This window comes from Triticum urartu, unplaced genomic scaffold, assembly GCF_003073215.2.
Source record: "Triticum urartu cultivar G1812 unplaced genomic scaffold, Tu2.1 TuUngrouped_contig_1358, whole genome shotgun sequence".
NCBI classification, from domain to species: Eukaryota; Viridiplantae; Streptophyta; class Magnoliopsida; order Poales; family Poaceae; genus Triticum; species Triticum urartu.
Window position 1 is genome coordinate 1 of NW_024111790.1, and position 10820 is coordinate 10820.

At 43.0% G+C, this 10820-nt stretch overlaps 1 pseudogene; it reads left to right on the plus strand.

The window, feature by feature from the left end:
• The first annotated feature begins 3740 nt into the window (after positions 1-3740).
• LOC125526677 lies at positions 3741-3879 on the plus strand (annotated as a pseudogene).
• The last annotated feature ends 6941 nt before the right edge of the window (positions 3880-10820 follow it).

Consider the following 10820-nt stretch of genomic DNA (forward strand, 5'->3'; position numbering starts at 1 on the left):
GTCGTTGTTGTTGTTGTCGTTGTTGTTGTTGTCGTTGTTGTTGTTGTTGTTGTTGTTGTTATTGTTGCTGTTGTTGTTATTGTTGCTGTTGTTGTTGTTGTTGTTGTTGTTGTTGTTGTTCTGGTTTTTCTCTTACTGTTTCGTTTGCACCGCGACAACAGCTTCTTTGGTTTCTATTGTAGTCTTTGTTCTGGTTTTTTCCTTTTTCTATTTTGGTTCTTTTTATTTCGTTTTTTTGTTTAACCTCCCCCCCTTTTCTTTTCAAAATACAAGGTAAACAATTTAATACACGGTGAATAATTTTTAAAACATGTTGAACATTTATTTAATACCCAACAAACAATTTTTGATACAGTGTGAACATTTTGTTAAACATGCTGAATATAATTTTAATACAGGATGATTTTTTATAAACATGGAATTTTTTTAATAAACAGTGAAATTTTATTAAACACCGTGAACATTTTTTTAATACATAGTGAATATGTTTTTGTAGTACATGGTGAAGTTGTTTTAACTAGTGTTCATCTATTTTTATATAAACTAGCAAAGTGGCCCGCTCGATTCGTGGGCTAGAACTTTAGAAGTTTAATAACGAGCACATATTATTTAGTTTGTTTAAAGAAAAATTGGGATAAAACCTAATCACGTTGCAACTATAAGACTTTTGAGAACATAGTTTGGTCTTAGGTATGTTCAGTTTTCTCATTTACATATAAACATATATGGTATGCACCCATCATTTTCCTTAATGCGTCAAAAATATATGGGAAATATACCTATGACTGTCTGATTGCTGGAATAGTGGATAAATCAGTTTCAAAACATAGTAGAAGTTAAATAAAATGTTTACACCAAGCACTATTTGAGTTCTCTAGAAGTTTTTGTTACGAACAAAGTTATACTTTGGAAATTTGACTACATATGACTTTTAAATAGTTGGATTTGGAACCTGAAAATTATAAGCATAAGTTTCTCTCAAACCATACCTTTATAATATATGTTTTTACAAATATATTTCAATATGAATTAGGTTTTACAAGTATGTTACAACAATAATTTGTTCACAATTATGTTTTCTAATTTGTGTTGACATCCTAAATGGAAGCTTTGGTTGATAACGAATGGTGTCTAAATTACTCTAGTGATGTAATGAATTTTTTAGGCTATATGATACGTTTAAGGAATATAGTAACAAACAATTATATAGATTAGTTACTGGAAATGCATTTGTTTGGTTGCATTCCAGTAAGAAAATTTACGTAGCGAATGAACATCACTCCATGTAACTCACTTTCAACTCGCTGGTATCCCACTGCCATATGCACGGTTACACATTCAATCCAAATGTGATTGAAGGAGCAAACAACTAGATCTACACACATACAAGAGTGATGACCATTTAATCTATATAGTAGTGTGAATGGGTCTGTCAACGATGAAAAGCTACAAGAAAGGAGTGTCTTCTAGATTCGATATTGAGGGGACTTGAAGAATGAGAACTAACCACAGTAACAGTAAATTGGAGATTAGATCAACATCGTGCCATTGCCATGCTAGTGACCCGGGACTATGAGGTATGCAGAGATGTCCTGCAGTTCTCCGTAGAACTTGAAGATTCTAGGAGGCAATGGACAATAGAGGGCATGGGGTGAAGCGCTGGGCATGGTTTTTCTACCTTGAACCTGCCCAAATAAAAACCTTTCAGCCCAGAAAAGAAATTCACTTTCAATGATTGTAGATGTAAAGAATTATGTAGAAGTATGTATATTCAGTTGTATTTTAATTTTCACATATGTCAATGGTGTAAGGATTGAAATTCTAAAACTCTTGCATGTCGGTTTTCCAAGGTAAAAAAACAGGTACAAAATGTACCAAACTTTGCATACTATATAATCTAGAATAAAAATCGATCCTGCAATCATGGATATGTGTCAATGGTGCAAGGATTTTAGACGTGACTGATTGTTCATGCAGCAATGCATGTGATGGATGGCCGTGGAATTCCATGGCCATCTACCTTACTTCGGCCATGTTGCACGTTTCTGAGGCTGATATTGCCATCCGGTGACCAGCTAGCCGAGGTTCATCACTCATATGTTTGTGTGCCCATGCTTTAAAAATGCAGTGTAGATCAGTGTGTATGGACTTGGCTTGTTGATGGAATTAGAATACATGCGAGATATATACAGAAAAGATGCAATGGGATAGATGAATAAGGGAACTCAATACCACAAATTTCTTTCCTTGTCTCTTCAGGTTGTTTTCGAGATGACTACTGGTCTCGTTGAGTTCTTTTTTCACATGTGAACAATCTTTATCTTCTCCTACCTTAAAAAAATAAGCATAGGGATCGAGCAATGTAGTGTATGTTCTCGAAGAGTGTCCTTGGTGTAAAGAATTATGTAGAAGTATGTATATTCAGTTGTATTTTAATTTTCACATATGTCAATGGTGTATGGATTGATATTCTAAAACTCTTGCCTGTCGGTTTTCCAAGGTAAAAAAACAGGTACAAAATGTACCAAACTTTGCATACTGTATAATCTAGAATAAAAATCGATCCTGCAATCATGGATACGTGTCAATGGTGCAACGATTTTGGACGTGACTGATTGTTCATGCAGCAATGCATGTGATGGATGGCCGTGGAATTCCATGGCCATCTACCTTACTTCGTCCATGTTGCACGTTTCTGAGGCTGATATTGCCATCCGGTGACCAGCGAGCGGGGGTTCATCACTTATATGTTTGTGTGCCCATGCTTTAAAAATGCAGAGTAGATCAGTGTGTATGGACTTGGCTTATTGATGGAATTAGAATACATGCGAGATATATACAAAAAAGATGCAATGGGAGAGGTGAATAAGGGAAGTCAATACCACAAATTTCTTTCCTTGTCTCTTCAGGTTGTTTTCGAGATGACTACTGGTCTCTTTGAGTTGTTGTTTTTTCACATGTGAATAATCTTTATCTTCTCCTGTTAAAAGGTAGATTGTAGCGTGTCAACTTGTGTACGTATATGTGTATGCGCCGGTTGTAATCCTATGTGTGAGTTGTAACCAAGGTAGGTTGTTACAAGTCTGCCTTATCTTGTATAGCTTGGATTAGGGGCCAAGACTTCAACAACCTACCTCAAACCGCATGTAATCCTGTGCTATATAAATTAACACGGATGCGTCCCTGATGAGATCATCAAACGCTTAACCTAGTTTCTTTCATGGTAATCAGAGCCTACCTCGGATTCATCCATGGTGAGCTCCTCCACAAATTCGTTCCCCTCATCTCCCTTTGCACACTTCGCCACAGAGAAGCTTACGAGAGGGAACGAAGCACTCTGGCGCGCCACCGTCCTCTCGGCCATCCGGGGGGCGCAGATGGCGTCCTTCCTCGACCTCGATTAGGTGGTGCCACCTGTGCACATTGAGGTCACCTCCGACGACAGCAAAACCAAGTCCAAGGCTCCGAACCCGGAGTTTGGCGTGTGGTATGCGCGAGATCAGCAGGTTTTCTCCTACCTGCTGACGACGCTGCCGCGCGAGATGTCCATCCAAGTGGCAACATGCCATACCACAGCTGAGCTATGGAACACTGTGCAAGGGATGCTGGCATCGCATACCCGCGCACAGACTGTCAATGTCAGGATTGCTCTGGCGAACCTCCAGAAGGGCAACCTCTCCATCGCTGAGTACGTCGGTAAGGTCAGAACACTTTGTGATGAGTTAGTTGCTTCAGGAAAGAAGGTGGACGAGGAAGATGTCGTCTCCCACATCCTCGCTGGACTCGATGAGGAGTTCGATCCCGTGGTTTCTGCCATGTGCTCACGGGTCGAGCCTGTCGGGGTGCCGGAGCTCTACTCGCAGCTCCTAAGCTTCGACACTCGCATGAACTTGCGTGGTGGGTCTTCTCAGTTGTCTGCAAATGCGGCGACACGTGGGCGCTTCAACAACAAGCAAGGCGGCGGTGATCGTGGTCGTGGCTTCCCCAACAAGCAAAGTGGCGGTGGCGGCGGTGATCGCAACCGGAACTACTCCAAGCCACCCAACCGTGGAAACAGGGGAGGCGGTGGCAACGGAGGCAGAAGCGGCGGGAACTACAACAACAATCCCTCCGCCAAGCTTACCTGCCAGATCTGCGGCAAGATTGGACACCCTGCATGGAAGTGTTGGAAGAGGTATGACTCTTCCTACCAGGGAGGAGAAGAACAATAGCACCATCGCTCGGCAAACATGGCGGCCCCCCAGTATGGAGTTGATACCAACTGGTATCTTGACAGCGGCGCGACAGATCACGTCACGGGAGACTTAGAGAAGCCGACAGTTCGCAACCGCTACACGGGAAACGAGCAAATCCACACAGCTAGTGGATCAGGTATGACTATTGCCCACATTGGTCAATCACACATATATACCCCTGAACGAGATCTTATTCTTAAAAATATCCTTCATGTTATCTCTTCTAGTCGTATTTCCGTTGATAACAACTCTTTCGTTGAGATTCATCCCTATTCTTTTTTTTGTTAAGGATCAGGCAACGAAGAGAACCCTTCTTCACGGAAGGGGTAGGCGAGGCCTATACCCTATAAAACACATGGAACAAGATGCCAAGAAGCATGTGCTCAGTGTCACCTCTCCTTCTTCGGACAGATGGCACCGGCATCTAGGACACCCTTCATTGATTATTGTTAGCAAAATAATTAGCAAGAATAAGCTTCCATGTGTTAGTTTATCAAATAATGAACTTGTTTGTGATGCTTGCCAGAAGGGCAAGAGCCATCAGTTACCATATCCAAAGTCTATAAGTGAATCCAAGTTTCCTTTGGAACTTATCTTTTCTAATGTATGGGGACCAACTGTTGAATCAGTAGGTTGAAAAAAAATACTATGTGAGCTTCATAGATGAGTAAGTTCACATGGATCTACCTAATCAAACATAAGTCAGAAGTTTTTCAAAAATTTCATGACTTCCAAAATCTTGTTGAAAGACAATTCAGCCGAAAAATCCTTGCCCTCCAAACGGATTGGGGGGGGGATATGAGAAATCAAATTCCTTTTTTTTACTAAAATAGGGATATCCCATCATGTTTCATGTCCCCATGCTGATCAACAGAATGGGTCAGCCGAACGCAAGAATCGTCATATCGTTGAAGTAGGTCTCTCCCTCCTTGCTCAAGCTTGCATGCCCTTGAAATTTTGGGATGAGGCTTTTATTGCCGCTACCTATCTCATCAATAGGTTGCCTAGCAAGGTGATCAAGTTTGAAACTCCCCTTGAAAAATTGTTCAACGAAAAACCCAGTTATTCATCTCTTAGAATCTTTGGGTGCGCTTGCTGGCCCAATTTGCACCCATATAATTCACATAAACTTCAGTTTCACTCCAAAAGGTGCGCTTTTCTTGGTTACAGTAACTTGCATAAGGGCTTTAAATGCCTAGATATTTATACCGGACGTATATACATCTCAAGAGATGTTGTCTTTGATGAAACAATTTTCCTTTCTCTGAATTGCACCCAAATGCTGGCGCTCGCCTACGGGCAGAAATTCTTCTTTTGTCCCCGGAGCTTCTAAATCCAATAGATCACGGGGGTAATGAATGTGTTGATCAATTGGCAACTAGTCATAACACTGATTTACAGAAAAAAAAGTTATTCGTGGTCATGATTTTATGCAGAATCAACTCTTTCTGCATGGCTCCATAGGCGCAGGACACGAGGAAGGGACAGGAGCCGATCCCGAGAGATCTGACACAAATGCAGCAGGCGCAGCAAGCACAAATCCCAGGGAGGATTCGCCTGGCGATGGCAGTCCCTCTGCGCCCGACACATGGGTGGAAACAGGCGCGCGGGTCACGAGCACCCTCTCCGCGCGTGACAGGTGGACGGAATTCGGCGGCCCATGGGCAAGTGGGTCCAGTCCGCTTTTGTCCTCATGTGAGGACAGCCGGGCCTGGTCGGCTGAGTGCGCGATAACTCCTACGCGCCATGATGAGGCCGGCAGCCCGTCTGCGCCTGATCCGAGGCGGATCGACCGCTCGAGCGCCGAGGCGGATCCTCCTGTCCGGTCAGTACGAGGAGGCGGATCGTTTGTGGCCGTTGTCGAACCTGATACGGCTATGGGAGGAGGATCTTCTGCGACCGGTTCGACTGGTGCCGCTGGGTCTACACGAGTAACTCGATCACAACAAGCTGTAAGAAAATTTTCAAGTTTGCAAATTTTGCTGCCATCGGTGAACCACAAAACTTGATAGAAGCCTTGAGTAACAAAAATTGGAAAAATGCTATGGATGTTGAGTATGATGCTCTTATGAGAAATCAAACATGGCATCTAGTGTCACCTAAGGAAGGAAGAAACATTATAGACTATAAACGGGTATATAAAATTAAAAGGAAATCTGACGGTACAATAGACAGATACAAGGCTAGGCTAGTGGCTAAAGGATTCAAACAAATATATGGTATTGACTATGAGGACACCTTTAGTCCAGTAGTAAAAGCTGCTACTATTAGGCTTGTTTTGTCTGTTGCTGTCTCCAGGGGATGGAGCCTTCGGCAATTGGATGTACAAAATGCGTTCTTGCATGGCGTTCTCGAGGAAGAGGTCTATATGCGACAGCCACCTGGTTTTGAGGGTGGGTCAAGGCCACATAATGTATGCAGGTTGGACAAAGCTCTATATGGTCTAAAACAGGCACCCAGGGTGTGGTATTCAAGGTTGAGCTCAAAGCTGCAACAACCTGGTTTTCGACCATCAAGGGGGGACACTTCTCTGTTCTTCTTTCAGAAAGGGAAGGTGATCATATTTATGTTAATTTATGTTGATGATATAATTGTTGCTAGCTCTTCATCAGAAGCCACCTCAGCTTTGTTGAGAAATTTGAAAAATGAATTTGCAATCAAAGATCTAGGAGAGTTGCACTATTTCCTAGGCACAGAAGTTAAATGGTTAAATGAAGGTACTTTACTTACACAAGAAAAGTATGCCAAAGACATATTGAAGCGTGTAGGGATGACAGATTGTAAGCCTTGCAACACACCTATGTCAACTACTGAAAAATTGTCATTGCATGAAGGAGAGTTACTAAGCCCAGAAGAAGGAACTAAATATAGAAGTATAGTTGGTGCACTTCAGTACTTAACATTAACAAGACCAAATATTTCTTTCTCTGTCAACAAAGTCTATCAGTTTTTGCATGCTCCTACTTCTGTTCACTCGACAACTATAAAGCGAATATTAAGATATATCCAAGGGAGTGCTGGAACTGGTCTGACAATATGCAAATATCCTTCAACAACTGTTAGTGCCTTTTCTGATGCAGATTGGGCAGGATGTCCTGATGACAGGAGGTCTACTGGAGGCTTTGCTGTGTTCTTTCACTACTAGGGAAAACCCTAGCAGTAGCGCTGGTTTTGTGCCCACTAGTAGCGCGGGTAGGCACACTACTAATAAGGTGCTACAACTATTGCGTAGCAGTAACGCGTGCCCGCACGCGCTACTGCTAGGACAAATAGCTGCAACGTTTGTTCACTCCCACGCTACTGCTAATATAACTACTGGCAGTGTGTTTTCTCTCCATCGCTACTAGTATTCTTTTTTTAGTGTATTTATGCGCCATCATACAAATATTGGTACAATACCAGTTATGAGGTTTACATCATTATGTCCATAACAGTGTGTCAAATGAAGGTGGATTAGGTTCAAGTGGAAGCAATATGTGGTGCATGTCAAAAGTATACTACTAATCCAAACTTGATCTAGTTTGGACTAGTAGTACTTTCGATGTGCACCACATGTTGCCTCCACTTGAATCTAATCCGCCAGCACAAGCTATTTCATCATCATCATAGTCATTACCACCAACAGTATTTATTTAATCACCACTAATACTAGCTAATAATAATCATCAGTCATTACCACCAACACTAGCTATTTTATCATCATAGTAATAGTGTAGCACATCATCATCCTCAAAATCATTTCTAGCTAGCTAATCACTCCTGCTGCTCTCTCTTAGGTAAAATAACACACTACAAGAAAGTTGTTAATACATGACGGTCCTGGTCCGTCACAAATCAGCCAAAAACTGTCATGCGTGCCCACCATGACGGATTAGAAATCCGTCATGTATATCGCGTCATAATTTCACATCTAACCTTCCATGACGGTTATTGGCCGTCAAGGATCTGCCCTAGGCCCGCCTGGCCCAAACTAGGATATGATGGAACAGACCGTCACCGATTTACATGACCTGGAATCAACGTGGACCTAACATGGCGCCTACATGGGCGCCTACATGGATCTGACGTGGATGCGAGCATGGGCCCAGTTGTGGTTTTGGCCTAATAATTTCGTTCCAGTCAGACTAATAATTTCATTCCAGCCCACACCCATTAGCCCCTTTTTTAGTCCAACCTGTTTTATCGATGCATCACAATTTACATAGACAACAAATTATATTCATTCAAAAAATAGCATTTGTTCACAAGAAAATACAAATTTCCAACAATCTGATCTGATTTCCAAGAACAAAATTAATATCAAAACATCACAAGCATATCTGAAGGCGCTATAAGTGTTGGGTTTCGTAGTAATTTCAAAAATTTTCCTACGCACACGCAAGATCATGTGATGCATAGCAACGAGGGGGAGAGTGTTGTCTACGTACCCAACGCAGACCGACTGCGGAAGCGATGACACGACGTAGAGGAAGTAGTCGTACGTCTTCACGATCCAACCGATCAAGCACCGAAACTACGGCACCACCGAGTTCGAGCACACGTTCAGCTCGATGACGATCCCCGGACTCCGATCCAGCAAAGTGTCGGGGAAGAGTTCTGTCAGCACGACGGCGTGGTGACGATCTTGATGAACTACAGCAGCAGGGCTTCGCCTAAACTCCGCTACAGTATTATCGAGGTATATGGTGGCAGGGGGCACCGCACACGGCTAAGGAATAGATCACGTGGATCAACTTGTGTGTTCTAGGGTGCCTCTACCTCAGTATATAAAGGAGCCAAGGGGGGAGGGGGTGCCGGCCAGGGAGAGAGGCGCAGGAGGAGTCCTACTCCTTCTGGGAGTAGGACTCACCCCCCAATCCTATTCCAACTAGGATTCCCAAGGGGGGAAAGAGAGAGAGGGGGGCCAGCCACCTTCTCCTAGTCCTAATAGGACTAGGGGAGGGGGAAGTGGCGCAGCCACCTTGGGCTGCCCCTTTCTCCTTTCCACTAAGGCCCATGAAGGCCCATATGGTTCCCCGGGGGGGTTCCGGTAACCTCCCGGTAACCCGGTAAAATCCCGATTTCACCCGGAACACTTTCGATGTCCAAACATAGGCTTCCAATATATCAATCTTTACGTCTCGACCATTTCGAGACTCCTCGTCATGTCCGTGATCACATCCGGGACTCCGAACAACCTTCGGTACATCAAAATGCATAAACTCATAATAACTGTCATCGTAACCTTAAGCGTGCGGACCCTACGGGTTCGAGAACAATGTAGACATGACCGAGACACGTCTCCGGTCAATAACCAATAGCGGGACCTGGATGCCCATATTGGCTCCTACATATTCTACGAAGATCTTTATCGGTCAGACCGCATAACAACATACGTTGTTCCCTTTGTCATCGGTATGTTACTTGCCCGAGATTCGATCGTCGGTATCCAATACCTAGTTCAATCTCGTTACCGGCAAGTCTCTTTACTCGTTCCGTAATACATCATCTCACAACTAACATATTAGTTGTAATGCTTGCAAGGCTTATGTGATGCGTATTACCGAGAGGGCCCAGAGATACCTCTCCGACAATCGGAGTGACAAATCCTAATCTCGAAATACGCCAACCCAACATCTACCTTTGGAGACACCTGTAATGCTCCTTTATAATCACCCAGTTATGTTGTGACGTTTGGTAGCACCCAAAGTGTTCCTCCGGTAAACGGGAGTTGCATAATCTCATAGTCATAGGAACATGTATAAGTCATGAAGAAAGCAATAGCAACATACTAAACGATCGGGTGCTAAGCTAATGGAATGGGTCATGTCAATCAGATCATTCAACTAATGATGTGACCTCGTTAATCAAATAACAACTCATTGTTCATGGTTAGGAAACATAACCATCTTTGATTAACGAGCTAGTCAAGTAGAGGCATACTAGTGACACTTTGTTTGTCTATGTATTCACACATGTATTATGTTTCCGGTTAATACAATTCTAGCATGAATAATAAACATTTATCATGATTATAAGGAAATAAATAATAACTTTATTATTGCCTCTAGGGCATATTTCCTTCAGTCTCCCACTTGCACTAGAGTCAATAATCTAGATTACACTGTAATGATTCTAACACCCATGGAGCTTTGGTGCTGATCATGTTTTGCTCGTGGAAGAGGCTTAGTCAACGGGTCTGCAACATTCAGATCCGTATGTATCTTGCAAATCTCTATGTCTCCCACCTGGACTAGATCCCGGATGGAATTGAAGCGTCTCTTGATGTGTTTGGTCCTTTTGTGAAATCTGGATTCCTTTGCCAAGGCAATTGCACCAGTATTGTCACAAAAGATTTTCATTGGACCCGATGCATTAGGTATGACACCTAGATCGGATATGAACTCCTTCATCCAGACTCCTTCGTTCGCTGCTTCCGAAGCAGCTATGTACTCCGCTTCACATGTAGATCCCGCTACGACGCTTTGTTTAGAACTGCACCAACTGACAGCTCCACCGTTTAATGTAAACACGTATCCGGTTTGCGATTTAGAATCGTCCGGATCAGTGTCAAAGCTTGCATCAACGTAACCTTTTACGGTGAGC